Consider the following 21264-nt stretch of genomic DNA (forward strand, 5'->3'; position numbering starts at 1 on the left):
GTTGCTGACCCTTGATATATAGTATACCCCAATCTTGGGTGATATATCCTAATCAGTAAAATAACAGTCGGCTAAATTCCGCATAGTGATCTCATTAACTGCGTGTTGTTGCTGAAATACATCACACAGACGTCGGGGGAATGTCAAATCATCAGAATATGTAAGATTTATACATTTGGTTAAGTTGAACGCATTTGCTGTTGAATGCAATTCCTATCACATTAACAATTACTGGTTGAAAAATGAATTGCTGTTAGTGTCTTAAATCATACTGCTGTAAAAGTAAAATTTACAACAGAAATCAATATGCTTAGAATATGGGTTAAGATGGAAAATAATTTTTCCATCCCAATCCCAATCATGTTAATGCAAATTTACAGCAGTGTGGATTCTCAGAAAAAAAGGTACTCTGACATAAAGATCAGCAATACAGTGCAAATAACATTTAATTTAACATTTATACAAAAAAAGGACAGGGCATTTCGATGATAAAATCTGTAGTGAACAATATGTCGCATCAAAACAAAACCTGGTATTCGGTCATGCTACCTTAAGGTTAAACATTACTTTGTGCAAAGTTCCTTGTTCTGAAATAAATACTTTCTGCAATAGCACATCCAACCATATTCACACAGTCTTTATCGTTATTTATTTATTCAGCCGTTTTTTTCTTACTGCCAGCATCTCATAAAAAGGGTCAGTGCTCACAGCAGCAGTGATGCTCTGTATCCACTTGTCCTTCTCCTCAGGGGTTGGCGCCGAGATGCGGTACACCACATGATTGCCCTCTACCAGGCGGCCGTCCGCCTCCGTTTTTCAGGCTTTCATCAGCTGTCTGCTGTTGTTAGGGATGTACAGTTCAAAGCAGTTAGGCTTCCTGAGATCCTTCACCTCACGGATGCTCAGATTCTCCAGCGGAATGATCACCCTGGGTTTCTTATCCGTAGTATGTTTAAAGTAGTAAAGGCAGTTGTCCATCAGGATGAACCACCGCCTTTTCCATGTTTTCACCCGTCCTCCTCCCAGTTTGAAGAGCCAACCCTCTCTGTCAGGGTTGAAGAAGGCATTGTTCCCATTGTCTTCAGGAATCTTGAATGGCTCATTCTTTATGCTCTTATAAAGATTTCGGAGGAGATCATCTGGCAGGTTGCCTCCATCATTGATTCCTCGATTCATGGAGATGAACCTGTCCACACTGGGCTTGTCTCACACATTTGGATTATGAAGGCTAGTGTTTAGCATGATGATGGAAAATGAAAGTACATAGCAGGTGTCAATGTTTTGGAAGACTCCAGGATTACATTGACAGTACCTCTGCGCAAAGGCCTCCATCATCCTGTCAATCTTTTGTGCTTCTCCTGGCAGACGGAAACTCCAGAGGAACTGCCTGAGAGCCTGTACCAGGTTGAACCCTGCGAATTCATGAAGCCCAAGAAATGTTTGGAGGACTTGGATATTGAAGTCGTCTCTCTCACCCAGGTAATCCCCAATGGCTGTTTTGTTCAGCCCCTCTCCCTTGTATAGGAGCTGGGCGATGTCCTCAGACGTGTGCCGGAGAAGATTGTTTTGTACCATGAACAGGATACCCTTCTTAGGGTCCATGTTGAATTTCTTTCTTCCCATGGCGACATGCTTATTCTTTTCTAAGATTTGGCTGCGTTTGGTGCTGGATTCAAGGCCCTCCACTTCCATGAGGGCCTCTCTCAGCGTCTCCCGCAGCCTCTGGATCTCCAGCAGAAGGGCTCCTCTCCTCAGCCGGATGTCCTCAAGTTCAGAGTGCTTCTCTGGACTCAGGTCCATGGAGACTGCAGCAGACAGGAAAAGGAGATCATCAGCGGGTGTGGAGCTCAGCAGGTTGGCCATCTCTGCCAGTTTGGTTGTTGGTTCAACTCCCATGGCAGAGTAATCGTAACATTGTTAAGCCCTTGAGCAAGTCCCTTAGACCCAAGTGCTCTGACCCCAAACTCTCATCACTTCGGACAAAAGCATATGCTGAATATATGTAATCCCAAAGGGCAGTTACAGAAGACCCCAGGACCGGAGTAACGTGGGAAGCAATTACTGATGCCTGGAAGCTTTGGGGCATGCAAATAAACTGCATCCAAAGGCAAATGGCTAATAAAGAATGCTCTGAATGCCAGGCATTCGTCCAGCAGTGAGATCGTAGAGATAATAAATAAAGATAGAAAGTGTGAATAAAGATAAAACATTTTGATTGTATTTGCGAAGCGATGCTGGATGTGCTGAGCTCGCCGGGAAGGTCATGTGGTCCGCATTCCCTCCCCATGCACACGTGATCAGCTCAATCACACCGAAATTGTCGGTTTGCTGCCCTTCAGGGAAACAATCTAAAGGGTGTTACGGGAAAAGTAATCGATGCAAGAGCCAATGATGTTCTCCTGGTGCCTACCCTTGTTTATGTTATCGTTACTGACACAAACAATGATGAACGATAATAAGCATTTATAAGCCATGATGACCGCACCATTAACGTGGAGTTGCACTAACGTCTGTTTTTATAGCTAACCAGCAAGTCAACCTCTCACCCTGGTAATGCAACAGCGCCGGTTAAACAATACGTTTACACAGAGTGCTTGTGATCAGTGGCCTATACTACGAATCAGGGTTACTGGCTTATCGAGGTAACTTGACGGATTTAAGGTACCACAGTTTAAATGAACTTCATATTTGTTCATCGGGATGTCTGAATCGGTGCTAATCAGTACTACGATGCCAGTTATGCAATGTAGTTTTGATAAAACTTTTCTGTCATTTAACATAAGAGGAAAAAAATAATTATACTGTAGTCAAATTGGCTGATATAAAATCGTTTAAAACTGTGACAAATTTTACCTTTTTTTACAGTGTATACTTCCAGTCACAAGGTAGCAGATACGGATTTCTGAAATAGCAAAGATAAAGGTCAATGATTAATATCCCTCATGGTAAGATGCTGTTTTGATATCCTGTCTAGGGTTGGAGTGTAACAGTATTCACGGGAAAGGGGAATGGGATAAAGGGACAAACGGGGTGAGGGCAAGAAGGGAACACCAGTGGGCAAAAGGATATTTTTTGTATTTTCATTTTTTTTCATGTATAATACTGACACTGAACAAATAACCCGGTGCAAAAGACTTTGGGAGTGACCACAGCCAAAATAACAAACAAAATCCCCAACTATCAAGTGCGACCCACAGCTAATCTCACCTAAGTGCAAAAGAAAAGGAAACCAAAAGACAAACACTCCACCTCACTCCCTAACCAAATAAACAGAGTCCAACACACACTTGCAAAACAAAATAGCAGTCACTCCCTATGCAGCAATACAATCACACATACATAACTTACACACAAGTCAAAGCAACGAGGGGACTAGTGAAGACGTAAACCAAAGAAAACCAAGCGGGGAGACAGCAAGCCAAACTGAGGTCGCGGGGGGGACCGGAGCCTGTCCTTGGAACAACAGGCGTAGGCAGGAACCAACCCTGGGCAGGAGTCAACACTCTGCAGGGCACAAACACTCACAACTCAGATTTGCCAATTAACCTACCCTGCACACTTTTGGACTGTGGGAGGAAACCGGAGCCCCTGCTGGAAGTCTTTCCCCATTCACCAGATTATATTGCCAGAAGACTGAAAATTAGATATCAAATACTAACATAAACACTAACATGACATAAAAACAAAAAACAAGTTTGCTTGTAATGAGACGCAAAACAGAAGATTATCTCTTTTTATATTTTGAGAAAACATTTTAACATTTATCCAACCGGTCAAATGGTTTAATACTTCATACAGCAGCATTTCCAAACTCATTCCTCAGCCCACCAGACAGCTCCACGTTTTTGCTCTGTCCCAGATCCCTGCATGCATGAACCAAACAGTCACCTTTTACTGCTGTGCTGAGAGCTTGGACAGAGCAAAACTGTGGATCTTTGCAGTGGGGTCCAAGGACTGGCTTGAGAAACCCTGGCATAGAGGAGACTGCAGTGAGAGCCAAGAAAAAAAGAGATTAGAGAGGAAGGTAAAATGCTTCCATTAGCATGGCAAATAAGCTGCAAGTACAGACCCTGTGCTTCCATTACAAACAAAAAGCCTGTATGACCCTCCTAAACACACAAGTCAGATTAACTTAACCAGGGGAAATAAGTATAAAACTTGGCAAAGACTAGACTATGAAAAGGGAAGGTGAACATCATACTTACACGAACTTCTGCTAAAGCAAATGGACAAACCCCTTTTAACTGAATCAAGTTACTTTAGAAAATTAATAATTCAAAAATAAATCAATAAAAATTAAGAAAAACACAATCATGCTTTGAACTAATACTGCAGTCAGTCCTAAATGTTCCCATGACATTCTTTTCGTCACGACGCACACTCGGTACATACTGGTTAAAAACCATTTATAATCCTTCATGTACCAGTCTATGATGGAGCACCCCAACCTGAGCCACCCATCCAACATGGCAGATTTCTGCCCCCTGGCCCCGGAGACTAACATACCAACCTCTGGAAACAGGGAACCAGGGGGACATGGGCCGCTGACTGGATGGGCGACTCCAGAATGAGGTGAAGCAGAAGGTAGACTCCACAGCAGAGGACCGAGGAATGTAGAGCAAAACCAGGGAACCTGAAGTGGCAAGAACACAAACCAGGACAGACATATAAAACCAAAGCAAAGGCATCAGTGGCACAGGCCACCAGCTTGTGAAAGATGGCTACCTGGCATCATGAATCCCTTAATCAAAAACCTTTGTGATGGCAACTTTGCCACCCAGGACTGATCCCTTCTAAACACCTCAAGTCTCAATGCAAGGTTTCTGAAATGTTTTGAAACATTAGTCCATGTGACTGCTGTGGTATTGTTCCAGGCAGGGAAAACAACTTAGGAGAAAATTTCCGTGCATGTTGGGTGTTTGTGGTACTGTTGGGCTGAGGGGGAAATTGAGTGAAAATTAACCTTTGAGATTCAATTATATTATTTAAACAGGTTAGTAGTTAGACAGTGTGATTTAGATGAGGATAAGGATGTTTTATTGTCATTACAAAACGTGTTCTACATGAAGGGAACAAAATGAGGCACTCAGATCCGGTGTATTAGCAATAATAAAATAGAAATAAAATCGAAAGAACAATACAATGAATAATATGGTAAAAATTAAAGTAAAATCGAATAAAGACATTAAGATAAATTCCATTAGACCCTCTGGGCCAGGCACTCTGCCACTGTGCATTGTTTTCTTTGCATGTACAACTTTGTACTCCATAATTTTAATATTTAATCACGAAGCCTGAAGAGCAATATGAACTATATCATGCTTTAAGTAAATTGTCTCATCCTTTATTTGACTAAAGTATATTTGACTTCAACAGAACTTTGCAGGCTCATCTAGGATGGAGAATTTCTGCTGCTGAGCGCATTAGAAGAAATTCTCAGAGGGAGATACGAGTCCTAGGTGCCTGCTGGGTACATATTCAAGACAGAGTTAGGACCGACTCCAATAATTCTGCACTGTCTCCCAGATTAGAGGAAAAAATTGTATTTTACTGAAAATTTTATTTATGAAATTTTACCTTAGACTTGGTCAGCAGCCATGTGGATAAATTTCAGAACTACAGACGGTCTGTGGGTTGGGGGGGACAAGCAGGTTGGCCGGTGGGGGCACGCGGAATGCTCCTGGGGGTGTGGTGGGTGTGCTTATATGATTTACAGGAGCCGAGGCTAACAAAGGCACTAAACTGCACAAACAGCCTCCTGTACGAAGTTTTACATGAAAAGGGGCCATGGGCTTGTTGGCACTATGTTTCTTAGCACTCTGACTAATACAGCCAACTGGACCCGTCTACCTCTTCAAAAACATCAAAATGGGGTCAAAATGGCCCCATCTGTGTTAATTTGCATCATTAATTACAGCATAAATCAATACATTCCAGATGAATTTTAAGGTAATTTCAACAAAAGCCTGTAATATCATTTTCGACCACCATGTGACACCACAAGCTGTTAGAAAACCACTAAGATGTCAATAAGAGATTTGGCAGAACAGAAAATATGATGTTAAATATATCACAGTGCAATAGTTTTAAAAATAAATCAATGACTTTGCATGACAATTTTATGTGTTTTGTCAAATAAAAAACCTGAAGTATTTGAACTTGAACTGATACTGAGCAAAATATTACCTCTTACTTATATGAAGGTTCACATTATCTATGATGTAGAATAAAAAACACAAGTAAACAATCCATTTCTTTGTTTTAAAGAAACAGATTAGCTAAGAAAACCAATTCCCACCCTGTGGAATCAATGTGCATCACCATTCTCAATGGGGGGCTTGTACAGGGACCTCCAACATCCCCGCGGGGAAGATCCAGGCCTCAACAAACCTGACCACCTAGAATCCGCCAGTCCACTCAGTTCCCGAAAATGCAGCACTTTAACACAAGCCTGGTACAGACCTTTCTCAGACAAATCTCTAAGAGCCACCTGCTGAAGAGACACGAAAGAGAGCAGCAAACCCACCTCCTCCCGATGACCCTCTACAGCAGGAGGGAAAAATGGGGCCTACTGCCTCCTCCTAACTCAAGCACATTCTTAGTTGCCTCTGGTAGCGTGCAGACAATGTCCTCCAAAGCTCTCTGAAGAAGTCTGGGGGAGGGGGAAACATTTCCGCATGTAGGGGGCCAGTGGCATTTAATTATTTACAGAAAATTCCATAGAGCCAATGTAGGAACCTGAGGTCAGTTTAACACAGGTCACTGTCCGTGGTGCTGAAACCTTTACTTGATGGGCTGGTCCTGAACGAATACAATGGCTGGTCAGCGTGCCTCACTATGTGTTTCCACTGACTGACACCTTCACATGTAATGTGATTGTTAACAATGAGGAACATTTTACAAGTTACTACAGGAAGCAATATTTACATGCCTGTAGCTTTCATTTCTCACCACAGAAAGCCCAAAAAAAAAGAAATAAGAAATACATTCATGTTATATCCAATATATTACTTCCTCATTTAAAATCACAAAACATATCTGACTGTTAATCTCTATGTTTTAATAATTTCAATAGCATTGCGTGATTTGCTTATTTTTTTCAAAAGCCACCGTGGAAGCGAAATTTAAAGAAGTTTGGTCCCCTTATAACAGCATTGGGTAAGAGAGCCGAGGGCTGCTGGGATTGTTCTCAATGTCTTGTTGGTGCCGTGTGGGTTGTGCTGCACAAACAGCCTCAAGTTATGAGATAACATGAGCAGATGCCATTACGTCATTAGTGCTACACAAGATATTGTCATGACCTGGCTCAAGGCCATAAGAAAAAGTGGACCAGTGTTAAATCACTGTGACCTCACACCTCTTCAGATTGCAAGCCCATTTAAATGGCACAGAAGTACACAATGGGTGGCCTGTATCTGCCTCACTTAATGTGCACCAAAGACCTCATATGAGGACCACAAGAGCCACCCCAGATTTACCCACCATCATGAGAAAGACTAAGATCAACATGAATGAAATGGCCTATTTTTTATTTTTTATTCACCTTTATTTAACCAGGCAAGACAGATTAAGAACATGTTTCTTATTTACAACTGTGGCCTGGAAAGGGCAAAGCCTTTAAAAAGAAATGTAAAATAATGTAAAATAAAACATTTTAAGAAAAATACATATATACAATATACAAGTTTACGAAAGGAAAAGAAAATAGAAAAAATAAATAATAATGATAATAGTAATAATAGATAAATAAAGAAAGAAATGAAGCGAGAAACAGTGAATATGTTGCATATTTACGGAAAAATGTCATAAAATATTATATAAACAATAAGAATGTTGGAGCAGCAATGAAAAGAGCAGCAGTGAGTTGGAGCAGCTAGTCTAAATAACAGCGACACACGTCTTTATAATAAGCTGAAATCCGAGATTGGAAAGCTGATTTATGAATGAAATTATCCAGTTTTAACATTTTCTGCAGGTCATTCCAATCTCTAGCAGCAGCGTTCTGAAAAGACGACAGGCCAAATGCAGAAGTAGCCTTAGGAACTGTCAACAGAATCAAATTAGCAGATCGAGTATTATACACAGAAGTAGAAAAGTGTAACAAATCCTGTAAGTAAGGAGGGGAAAAACCAACGAGAGTTTTGTAAATAATCATAAGCCAATGGATTTTACGGCGGGTGTACAATGAAGACCAGTTGAGAGAAGAATACAGGGTACAATGATGGGTTTTAAAAGGGGCATTTGTTATGAACCGAATGGCAGAATGATAAAGAACATCGAGCTTCTGAAGCAGGCCTTTGGATGCTGATCTGTAAATAACATCACCATAGTCAAACATGGGAAGGATTGTCATTTGAACCAGAGTTTTCCTTGCAGATGATGTAAATGCAGAACGCATTCTATAAAGGAACCCAAGTTTTAATTTGATCCTAGACTGCAAATTGTCAATGTGTTTTGAAAAAGATAGAGTATTATCCAGCCAAATTCCCAGATATTTGTATTCAGTAATCTGGTCCAGTGGTGTCCCGTCTAGGGAACAGATACCTGGAGAGCTTGATGGAATATGACCTTTTTTACCGAACCACATAACTTTAGTTTTGGAAGTATTTAACTGGAGGTGCAAATTGGAAAGAATCTGTTGCAAACTATTAAAACTAAGTTGGAGTTGCTGCAAGACTGTAGCAGGGGAAGGACCTGTAGAATAAAGAATTGTATCATCAGCATAAAGATGGATAGATGAGTCCGTAACCGAATTAGCAACAGTGTTAATATAAATAGAGAAAAGTGTAGGTCCAAGTATTGATCCCTGCGGGACACCATTGGTGACTGGGAGAGGCTGGGAAAGGAGTAGTTCAGATTTTACAGACTGCACTCTGTCGGTAAGATAATTGGAAAACCAAGACAAGGATTTTTCAGAGATGCCTGTGTCATGTAGCCTATCAATAAGACGTTTATGATTGACAGAGTCAAAGGCCTTGGCCAAGTCAATGAAAATAGCAGCACAGTATAATTTAGAATCCAAAGCAGAATAGATATCATTTAAGACTTTAAGAGTAGCTGTTATACACCCGAACCCAGTTCTAAATCCTGATTGAACAGGTGATAAGATATTGTGTGCTTCCAAATAATCGGTGAGTTGACCATTTACAAGTTTTTCCAGAACCTTGGAAATACATGGCAAAACAGAAATAGGCCTGTAACAGTTGGGATCTGACGGCGTATTTGGGTGTACAATCACCCCCAGACCACTCTGACTGGCTTTGGGTTTTTGAGACAATATGAGAAGGGCAGGTGCCCTTTTGCGTGGAATGTCTCCGATTCCTGTTTTTCCTTCTTCCTCTTTTTGTTTTCTTCAAGTGCCAACAAGAGAAATTAATGACAATGCCAAAGCATCTGTAATTGCAACAATTTTCTAGGAGAAGGGGTGTGTTTTTTGACACAAGTGCAGGGGTGCCAATATTTTTGGCCATGACTGTAATAGTTATTTGTGATTTGTAATAATTATTTAATTTTATCGATCCATCTACTTACCTACACTAAAAAATGTACCGTTGGATGTAATTAATTTTAAGACTAGTGGTTACATGAAATTACTTTCTAAGAACATTTTATTTTGTAATTCAAATTTTTCTTATTTTTCAAACCAAAAAGTTACAGCACTCTCATATAATACACTTCAGCCATTCACATTTATAAAACAATATGACCAATCACTAGTTCAACCTCCCAGCCATTTATCCTTCAAAAACATGGCCCTAGAAACATTCCCACATTTTCATTATACCTCGTTTCCCATTTAGTCTGTCCAACATTTTTTCATATGAAGCTGCCTTAATCATCTCATCGGTCCATTCCTTTATATTGGGGATTGTTGAGGATTTCAAATGCCTTAATATTACCCTCATGGCAGTTATGAGTCCCACCATCACAGCCTTAAACTGTTTATTATTCACCTTTGGCAATTCCACTCTATCTCCTAGCAGACAGGGTCAGGTTTGCGGGGTAAAGTAAAGCCTAGCCATTTGTCCAGGAGACCAAGAACTCTACCCCAAAATGGATATACCTGAGAGCACTGCCACAGCATGTGTAAATAAACCCCCACCTGCCTTCTAAAATTCCAACACTGATCAGTATTAATTAGTCCAGTTCTATTTAGTCTAACTAGTGTCCAGTACTATCTGTGTATAATTTTATACTGAATAAATTTACCTTTTACTTCCCTATAATATTTCCCCACTCTAGAAAGTATTCTTGACCATTCATCTTCTGCATTTTAACACTTGTGACTCAATGCCTCAGTTGCAAAAACTTCCAAAAACTCCCTCCTCCTCCTACATCATACTTACTCTTTAAGTCTGATTATGACATAAACATCCCATTTACGAATAAATCCCAAAGAGTTTTCACCCCTTTGGGTTGCCATTGTTTCCATACTTTTTCCTATTTGTATTTGAGGATTGTGCCAAATTGAGGAATATGGCTGCATGTCATGTGATACTTTAAGCTTCTTATGTATTTTGATCCATATATTCCTCGAAAAAGATATTATCGGGTTTGTGTTTCTTATATTGTCCCCCCATTGTGACAGAATGTGCAGAGGTTGAAATAGTGAAGCCAAATTGCTCTCGATAGCTATCCAGTCCACATCAGAATTCACATTCTTCCAGTGATAGTAGAGTTTGGCTATTTCAAATGACATGCTATATAATCTAACATCTGGCAATCCTAGACCTCCCTTGTCTCTGGGCGAAGTAATTTTAATCCTAGGTTTATTCTTTCCCAACAAAAATCTTTTACTATACTCTCGTACTGTTCAAATATCCTTTCCGGAATATTAAATGGAAGCATCATAGAGAGATAATTAACTTGAGGCACCACAACCATTTTAGTAACATTAACCTTCCCCCCATAAGGATAATTTCAATGCTTTCCATTTGTCCATATTAGGTTTAATTTTGTTCAATGAGGGTTCAAAATTCTGAATTATTATTTTGTCAATATATAAACTCAACAGATTTAAATTTCATGTTTATAGTTCAATTTTATGTTATATAAACAAAATAATTTTAATACAGTGCATTTTTTTTATTAATTCAACAGCACCCATGTTCAATCCACTTAAGTTTGGAAGGTGTATTGGAAGGTAACGCAGATCTTTCTTAAGTGGGCATCCAGAGATATCGTCCCCCCTCCAAGCACCCCTTTTCTCCACTAGTTCTGTATGGAGCTCGACAGGAGGAATGGAGAGGTAGACAAAGGGGTTAGTCTCACACATAATGTAATACAAAATAAAGAGTAAATACAAGCGCCATGAAGCAGAATTGAGCTCCAGCAGGCCTTGACTTACAGTAAAGGAATTGTAAGGCAGACATGCTAACAAAACAGCTTTACATTCCCAATTCCAAACCATTAATGGGCAACCTTAGAGTGACGACGGCTAAAAAAAACCTTCGCTATAAGCAGGAATGAAACATTGTGAAAAGCCAAGACTCCACATGAACATGTTCTCCCCCTGCAGAGTCAGATCACGCATTTGAAGTGTTCCCAAGTGTTTGTGTGTTTTAGGTTCCTGTTAGTGAGGGGTCCTTTGCCGTTCTGTCTGACATCCAACAGAAAGTGCACTGTGTCTCTGCAACTTAAGCTGAGTCAGTGTAAGTGTGTGGCTCAGTAGCTCAAGTATTTGGGCTTGTAATCCAAAGTTTGCTGGTTTAAATCCAGCTTCAGATGGATAACTGTATGTTTATGGGCCATTGAGTTATGAAAAATAATCAATGTAGTGAATCACTATATTCTCAAATTACTTGTTACTTGTACTTTTATGAACAACACCATTTATTAAACAAACAAATCTGCATTGGCAGAATGAAGAATTAAAAATGAAAATAAACTATCATTTAAGAAACTGTGGAAAACTGAATATACAATATTTGTAAATTGAAGGAAGAGTCCATTAACTTAAAACCGTTTTTTGGTGGATTCTTTTTTTTTTACAGTGTATGACGCGCTTGAATTCACTGAGCTCAAGTGTATGTGAAAATTAATATATTTACATCTAGTATGTTTCATGGCTTCACTGTATTTCCCTCTGGAATGATCAGTTTCATCTAACGGCTGATGTTAAAGGCAGAGCTGAAATTTAGTTTAGTCATGACCTCAAAATTTAATTGAGTAGGTATTCTGTACAACCAGACGGAACTGCTGGTTGGGCTGGTCATCACCTGCGTTTTCTAAGTGAGGTCTAAATGTAAAGTTTCAAATTGCACAATATATATTAATCTGTTTTTAATGTTTTTACAAAATATTTTTGTATGTGTTTGCATCTTATATTTTGTATAATGTGCTTGTACATTTGATTCTTCCTTGATTTTGGTGTAATGAAGTGTAACTAGTGAAAAAGAGAGAAACGTTTGGGAAGCATTATTGAGCTGATTGTCCAGAGTCACTTGGGTGATAATTAAGGTCAATATAAATCACCTATTACCCACTGTAATCCTTTGTATTCCCCCCGCACACTCTGTTAACTAAATAAGAGGGTTGAAGTTAAATCAGGTTAAAAAGGTAAATTTGACCCTCCCCCGATCGCGGAAGATGCGTTCCAGACCCATCAGCGATAGGTGAAAATCCACGATACAGAAAGACCATATACATTTTTTTTTAGGTTTAAGCCTTAACATACCCCTCCCACATGCTTTAAACACATGTAAACTCATTAAAACAACACATATATCTGTATGTCGGGCTAAGGATATGAGTGACATAATAATAATAATAATAATAACAATAATAATAATAATAATAATAATAATAAAATAATAATTTTTTATATATATACACACACACACACAACTTTCTCTCTATATATGTAATGGAATATATAAAAATTAAAACATATATGGCTCTTACACATTCTTTTCATCCTTCTTCATGTAGCGTACTGTTGATTCATTCAAACCATAATGGCGAACGCCGTCCGCATAACGCTTTCCTTCCCGAAGCACATCCAGAAGTTTTACCTTCTCCTGAATGGTCAACGTCTTCCATCGTAGGGCTTAGAACAAAACGAAAACAATCGGACCACAAACAATGTACGGGATACGCAGAGAATCGTGAGGCATCAGAGGAAAATCCGCGATATAGTGGGGGAATCGCTGTAATTTAAAATCTGCCAATCCTGGTTTTCAGCACCATGGACAGAAACCTGTCGTTTATAGGGACCTATTATGCCAATTTTCACTGTTCATAATTGGATTTTTATGATCTGCTAGAATAGATTCACCCTTTTAATAGGTGATATCCTAGAATCCAATATATTATTGCAGGGCTGTTTTCATTTGATGTTAACCAAATGTGATATATTTATTTTTACTTTTGATATCTCGTCCTTTTCCCCTTATCTGATAAGAGCTGCTGTCCGCTGAGACAAGCTGGTGTGTTTTTACTGCTCACTGAAAAGTGGGTGGTGCGGACATTGTGTACTACATCACACTATGAGACAGTCACTGATTGGTGGGCTCTGAGGGGGCGGTGTGACCAGAAAATCATCCATCAATCAACCCAGGATGGGGGGCCAGCCCATCACAGGGCACACTCACACACCATTCACTCACACATGCTCTCCTACGGGCAATTTAGCAAGTCCAATTAGCCTCAGCATGTCTTTGGAATGTGGGGGGAAACCGAAGTACCCAGAGGAAACCCCACGACGACATGGGGAGAACATGCAAACTCCGCACACATGTGACCCATGCCGAGACTCGAACCTCGAACCCAGAGGTGTGAGGCAACAGTGCTAACCACTGTACTGCTCCTGAAAATCATGAACTATTTTAAATGTTGAAGTATTTTTGAAATATTTATTAATTTTAAATATTTATTAAATCAAAACATTTGGCAGTATACATGTTATAGCTACTTATTAATGAATAAGCAATATAATAAGATTCAATTTTGCTTTCACTACTTAAAGCACCAGAACAACGTATTTGAAAAATTCAACAGCAATATCTCTTACCAGAAATCAGGAACAGGTTAAGAAAATCCACAGACTTCGTCGCGAGCAGTTTAATATACGAACTATTTCCTTCTACCCGACTCCACACACCAATAATATCACTGCGCAGCAGATATCGCCAGGGAGCTCGCGCTTGTGTCTAATGCACAGTGATACGAGTAGTGTACTTCGATAGAAGCACGACATTTCTACGGCTGATATTTCCAAACCTGAACAACTCCCAGCAGAACTTTGATGAATAGATAACATTAAGACCCCTCTAAAATATCTTTTTATAGTTTTGGGGTGAACCTCCCATTTAAACGAAGTACATCGTGGTGCTCATGAATTTGAAAGCCTAGATGCCTCATCTAGCTTTTCCACAACGTGTCAGCAGCGCCACCATCTTAGAGCGATAATTAGACATAAACAAGCAACATGTCAGGGTGTAGATGGAAAGATCTTTTGGCCATAACTTCTTTACTAATTAACGCATTTATATCTTACAATTATGTAGAATAAATAAACAAGCCCACCACTACTGCCCCCCCCAAATTTATGTAGTACTGCTCATAGTATTCTCAACAAAAACTAATGCTAGTATCCCGTCAGTGTCACAGGCTAGTAAACATGTAATGTATCTTATTTGACCGTACCGCAGATTTTTTTACCTGTGAAATGTGGTTCCCTGTTTTCTAGTTTTAACATTCCTCATGTTGTTGCAGTTTCGAAAATAGTCGGTTCACTAAGTCATATCTATGAATCCTCTATTTCACAATTACCGTGCCAACATCGCGTATCGGCATACAGGGTTTCAAATCTATGGTGGTGCTGCCTACGCTACTACCAGTCACATGACACAGGAGCTACCGAATACCCGCCAATCGGGAGCCGGCTAGATCAACCACGCCCACCCGTCACATAGAGGAGAGTGAGGCGAAAGAAGCGAATCAGTTTAAAATGTCACCATTAACGCGGTATTTAGTAGTCTGGAGATATTTTACTTTAAGCAAGGCACAAAATAAAGTTGTAGTATTTTTAATAAAATTTGAAGATTAGCCATCCCCAAGGAGCTGACAGGAAAGCCAGGTACAGGTTTAGTCCTCCTTAATCAGCTTGTCGGTTACTAAATGTCGGCAAATAAGCTTGCCTTTTTCTGTGATTTTTTTTTCAGTTTAATTGACACTTAACGAAGTAATCTGAGACCTGAGATATAACATTAGCAACGATGGTCATTTTTTACACTCATGGATTTTAACATTGAGGACGTGTGTCACATGTCATTTTCACATAGAGGGAGTTTAATTGTTTTTATCTGTGTCTGTGTGTCAACATATGTCTATTTAGTTATGTCACTGGAATGTATGATTAGTATTGACATTTCCATAGACTACTATGTTTTAATAAAAATGTATGATCCTTTGGGAGTTGGGCAATAGAACGGAATTGTAAAGTATCAATAAGAAACACTATTAATGAAGTAGCCGCCCTAACCTTTTGCTTTGTATGAAGTGTGCATACAAAACACAAATAATGCAGTTGTACTGTTATGTATATAATTTAAAAGGTATACTTCCCAGCAAAAGATTGAGTTAATAAAATTAAATGAAAAGTATTAAGACCCCTTGTCATTCATAGTATTATATACTTCTTAATTTTACAAAGACTTTTTTCCTATCATATTTTTTAGTTTTTGAAGTTGATAATCTGGAAAACTGCTGCCTGGGATCAACTATCCATTCTTGACTCTTGGAATAGGAATTGAAGTCGAATCAAACAGCCTTACAGCACCCTCTTGTGACATACAGTAATATGGAAACCAGAACAATTACTAACTGAACGCAACATCCCCCCTTTACTTATGTATTCTTCTTCCTGCAGCAGCACTGTATTCTATAAAAGACACGCTGTCACAATCGCGGGCAGGCGTGGAAATAGCAGGCAGACAGGTGAAGTCGGGGCAAAACCAGGGATTTAATGGGCGAACGAGGACTGGAAAACATAGCACACCTACAAACATCAATGACGGACAAGGAAAACCGGGGAGACCAGGACTTAAATACACAGGACTAATCAAAGTAACTAGACAAAGCTGGAGACGATCAGGGAAATACACGTGGGTAATCAGGGGGCGTGGCACAGACGAGGAGCGGACGAGCCGGGCATGACACGCCTTACCTGTAACATTTCTTCCTTTAAGGTCACTACACCCCAGACAAAACAATAATGTAAGTTCAACAAAACACATTGTGCTTGTGCCTTCCTGTAACTGCACAACCTTTTCACTATGAACTGCCTGTTTTGCTTCCAACAGAAATCAATTACAATTAGAAATGTTCCATTCACTGAGGACCACAGTAAGAGGATCTATGAACAACTGTTATATATTTTACACTGAATCTATCTTTTCCTTTAAGGTATCTCTTTCTAACCAGAAAATCACGGTCAGAACATGCATTTCATTTCTTTGTTTAATTCTGTGAAGTTCCATAGTCCTTGAGCCGATGATGGTTTGTGTGCCCTGGCTGCACAGCTTCCAGTTCCTTAGGCCATTCTAAGCTCAACTGTTCTTTCAGGACCAGTCTTTGGCAGGGCTGGAAATTTGGGAAGTCCACTGGGTACTGAGGCCAAATGGGCAGCATGCCATGCTTTCCCGTCAGCCAGGATGGGCCTCGATGGGTGCAGAGAATTTCTGATGCCCTTTTTGCACATGCGCTGGTTTCCACAGCCGCACTCTGTGCCCTTCTCTGAATGAGGGAGTGCGAGCTCCCTGTCTTGCATCACAGTACTGTTTCATGTGAGGTTGGCAAAGAGACACCCAGCAATGCACTTTATTATCATGTCACTTAATTATCACTTATGCCCCTTCAGTATCAGGCCAAGTACAAACACTACACAAGCAGAGTATTCTGTGGGGAAAGATTAATGTCCTCAACTGCTGAGAGCAGCGTGCTGGTGATGCTCTGTGCTCATTACATCTGTGAGCTCATTACTCTCTGTAGTGCTTTTTAATGCTGCATTGAGCAGTTGCCAGGATGTTATGCTGCCTCTGAGGATAACTGTTTGTTTTGAAGTAGAATAATTCAGAATAATTCAGAAGATGGATACAGATTTTCTCTTATTAAACAAGACACTGGCTCACTCATAATTGTCCAATAAGAGATAAGGAGCATTCCTATTGAACAATCATGACTTCTAGCTTAAGTTAACTCCGCTAACTGAGAAATCCTGCTTAGTGGAACACCTCCCAGGTCAGAAAAGAACAACTACAACAACCAAGAGTCACTACCTGGCTTCTGGTTATTGTGCATTAGCTCACAGCTCAGACTGGGAGTCATTTCATAATGAATCGACTCCTCAAGTCCAAGCCTTGCAGTGGACTGCAAAGCATCCAGGGACACTGCGCAGCACGTTAAAGGACAGCTCTTATGGAGTGACCACTAAACGTAAAAGTGGAAAAATAAATCATTTAAAAAATGTTAAATGAATAGTTAAGGAAGATGTAGCATTTGATTATGTCCATGCATTTTATAATCTATTCAGTACAGGATCATAGGGGAGTCACAATAGGACATACTGTAAGGAAGGGGAATATTCTGCCAAGAAGGTCAGTGCATCATAGGACTCACTGACAGACACAGACACACACAGGCACAAGGAAACAAGCAGCAGAACATGCATATTACATGCAGAGCCAACAAGCCTGTAGGATCTAAGAACAAACTTAGATTTGGGTTTAAAGTGTTCTATCTGGGATTTTCTTGCTGTTGGTACTACAGCCAGACACACAACAGTCTGTAGTCATGATCCTCGTTCCCCAGTAAAATACTCTTATTTTCTTTCATGCGTACTTTGACAAAGACATCAGCTTAATACAATGCACAAGGCTCACAAGTTGAAATTTCAAGAATAGGCACAGACCATGACATCACCTTAAAACCAGCTTGGAAGGTGATGAAATTGTAACCTGGCTGTCTTCATCGCCTGATTTAATCCCCATCATTAACTATGGGGCCTTAATGTAGCATAAGATTAACCACGATCACAAACATTACACTTCTCAGAGCGGCATCTAGGAGGTTGTCCTAGTTGCTTGTGAGTGTGTGTGTGTGTGTGTGTGTGTGTGAACTGATACCAGGCTCATGATGGTCATTGACAAGAAAGGGCATTAAACTTGGCAAAAGGGACCGCAAAGAATGGCAGATTGTTATTCTTTATATAAATTCAATAACTAACTAAGTCTTCTTTTATTATTGCTTCTCTTAATAGAAAAGAGAGAAAAATCCATCAGTTTCTTTTGTTTTCATTTGTAACTAATTTTCTCTAAAAAAGAATTTACTTTTAGCAAGACAAAACTTCTGAATTCATTTTCTCAGTCTGTCAGTTTGCATGCACACACACACACACACACACGCACAAACACACACACACATACACACACACACACACACACACACACACAGTCAAATGCATTCATAAATGTATATATATAGTCAGGAGTGGTACTTTCACCACGATATGTCACCCATGTGCACTGTCTTTGAGTAGTGAACCAGTTTTCAATACAATGGTTAAAAAGGCTGTTACGATCCTCAGTCTAGGGTTGAGGACCGCCAGAAAGGTAAAGGGAAAGGAGAGGGGGAAACGAGACAACCAGGGTATGGGAAAAGGGAACACGGGAGACAAAGGGATCTTTTTTTGTATTTTTTTTATGTTTATTCACAAAGACTTTCACACACAATAGGGCAACAGACTTCGGGAGTGACACCGCCAAAACAATAAACAAAACACCACTAACGAACACGTCCCAAACTAAGCTAACTCTAAACGAAAAGAAAATGACACAGACTAATCCTAACTCCCTAACCAAAACACAGAATAAGCAACACGTACGCAAAACAAAACAGCCGTCACTCCCTACGCACTTAACAGAAACGGACATACAGAACACCAAAGCCAAAACACAGTATCCGAGGGGCGAAGCAAGAGAGGAGTCAGGAGGAAGGCAATAGATCACAAACCAGAAAGCAGTCAAAACCATAGGCAAAGGTACAGAGGGATAAGGCAAGAGACGAAAACCGGAAAACCAAAACTGTCATACACGATCAATCAAAAGAACACAAGCAAACCAATAACGCAACAACCAACTGTGAGCAGAGCTGCCGCTACTCTCCCGCCACGGCCTTTTAAATCATAAATGCGGAAGTAGCGTATAGCTCGGGGCGTGGCCAGGTCCGGGAGGCGGAGACGAAGGCAGCCGGACAACGATCAGGACAATCCCCCCCCAAACCTTACGGCACGTAACAAGGCTCAAACCTTCAGTGCCTCGTACCATCTCTACCAGTGTTTTTTTCAACAGGGAAAATACAACTTGTATGCTGGCCTTAGAAGCACAACTTAAAAGAATAGCTGCCATGCTTCTGTCTAGCATGGCAGAGGGAGTAAAATGGTATGGGACTGCTTTGGTGCTGGTAAGGTGGGTGATTTACACAGAGTACAAGGTGCAATGAACCAGCAAGGTTACCGCTCTGTTTTACAACTCATGCCACCCCCTGTGGTCAGCACTTCTATCAAGCAGCAAGGCTGATTCAAAGCACACTGGTGAAAGATGAGGAATCCAGAGAACTGTCCTGCTTGACTGGCCTACAGAATCATCACATCTCCAGCCTATCAAGCTCATGTGAGACCAGCTTCACCGTGAGGTCAGAGAAAATACCAAGCCAGTCCCACCTCTGGGAATAGCAGGATTGACATTTCCCCTAATATTGTCATAAACGGACAGCTCTAATGGCAAAGGACTGCAAAGCTGTAATTGCTGCAAATATAGTTTTCATACAGTTTGATTAATTGAAAATGAAGATGAAACTTATTGCAATATTTATTATATCACAAAGCAGAAGGCAGCAGGGAAAAGTAAAAAAAGAATCACCCCAGATGGGACTTAAAACCACGATATCCAGCTCAGAAAGTCAGGGCCGTGGGCATTTGGCCAGTAGGGCAACCGGCAGACCTGAGCTTATGACCGGGACACTTGACTCACAATGGAAGCTCAGCAAATTATAAGCAAGCCTGCAAAAGTGACATGAATGGATCTGTGTAATCTATGGTAAAATGCATCTTGGGGCTGAGACATTAACACTCACAGTCCAGGAGAAGATGACATCCATCACTGGATCTCAGTCAAATGCGGCAATTGAGTTTCCGCTATGCCTTTGGCATTTAATGTTTGTACTTAGCTATAGAGTGGCAGGAACACAAATGAATGGGGAGTTAAAAAAAACAAAAAACATTTGCATTACAGCAATACGTCACACATGACTATGTAAGGGAATAGATGAAACCCTGCATACATCACTATACCTGAGCAATTCAGTACAAAGTGCACTGACATGATTCATATGATTTCTGGTTTGTTTGGAAAATTTAGGTCCACCATAAGCTATGTGTTTTATTTATGATGCACATTGATGACACTGTTTGGCTGACACAATATCAGACTGAATTTATTTTATAATTTTAAAGGTTTAAATACAATTCTGGGTGTTGGACATCCTGTTAGCCTTAGAAATCTATAATGCTCCCCCTCAAGAGAGAGTAAACGACTGCAGGGCATTACAAAGGTCCAGTATGGATTTTTCATTTACAGATGTCTTCTCTGGCTGTCGTGACCAGTATCTCACTCCGGACCAGTGGTGGATCTCGTACTCAGGCACAGAGAATGGGTCCTTCCGCCCCGTGGATCTCCTCATCCCCTCAGCCACAGATTCCCTCCAAGCTGGTGGGGTAACTATGGTTGGCAGAACTGTGGTTTGCTGTTCACTGTCATCCGCTTGACGTTGATGGACCACTTGCTGAGGCTGAGGATGGTGGTCTTTACGTATCCTCACTGTTAGGCCTCTGCACACCCATTTCTTTTGCTGACCTGTTGCACAGAAACATTTCATAGTAAACTGTAACATGACTACAGCAATTATTTCAATGTCGTTCAGTCAGTGAGAATCATTTACATAGTAGGGACCAGATAAGCAAGAAGGGAGGTGGTGCTGCAGAATATGTAAAAGAAAACTTGCAGGCAAAGGAGCTCACTGATAAAAATATAGCTAGAGAAGCTACAGCGCCCTCCACAATTATTGGCAGCCCTTGTAAATATTTGTGAAAAGGGTTAGAAAAAATGTACATTTTCTGAAGTAACTTCATCTTACACTGAAAAAGTTAGAAAAATAATGCAGTCATTGGTATAGAGTGTAAAGAGGAAGGGGTTGAGGACACACCCT

The 21264-nt window shown here is 40.3% G+C and overlaps 1 long non-coding RNA gene and 1 pseudogene across 1 annotated transcript; one reads left to right on the plus strand and one right to left on the minus strand.

The window, feature by feature from the left end:
- Positions 1–421: 421 nt before the first annotated feature.
- Positions 422–4594, minus strand: LOC125723841 (cytohesin-2-like; annotated as a pseudogene).
- A 14773-nt stretch (positions 4595–19367) lies between these two features.
- Positions 19368–20766, plus strand: LOC125723891 (uncharacterized). The gene is made up of 3 exons (XR_007387021.1): positions 19368–19466; positions 19553–19692; positions 20637–20766. It is a non-coding gene; the product is annotated as an uncharacterized LOC125723891 (long non-coding RNA).
- Positions 20767–21264: the final 498 nt, after the last annotated feature.

Source organism: Brienomyrus brachyistius, unplaced genomic scaffold (genome assembly GCF_023856365.1).
Source record: "Brienomyrus brachyistius isolate T26 unplaced genomic scaffold, BBRACH_0.4 scaffold52, whole genome shotgun sequence".
Taxonomy (NCBI): domain Eukaryota; kingdom Metazoa; phylum Chordata; class Actinopteri; order Osteoglossiformes; family Mormyridae; genus Brienomyrus; species Brienomyrus brachyistius.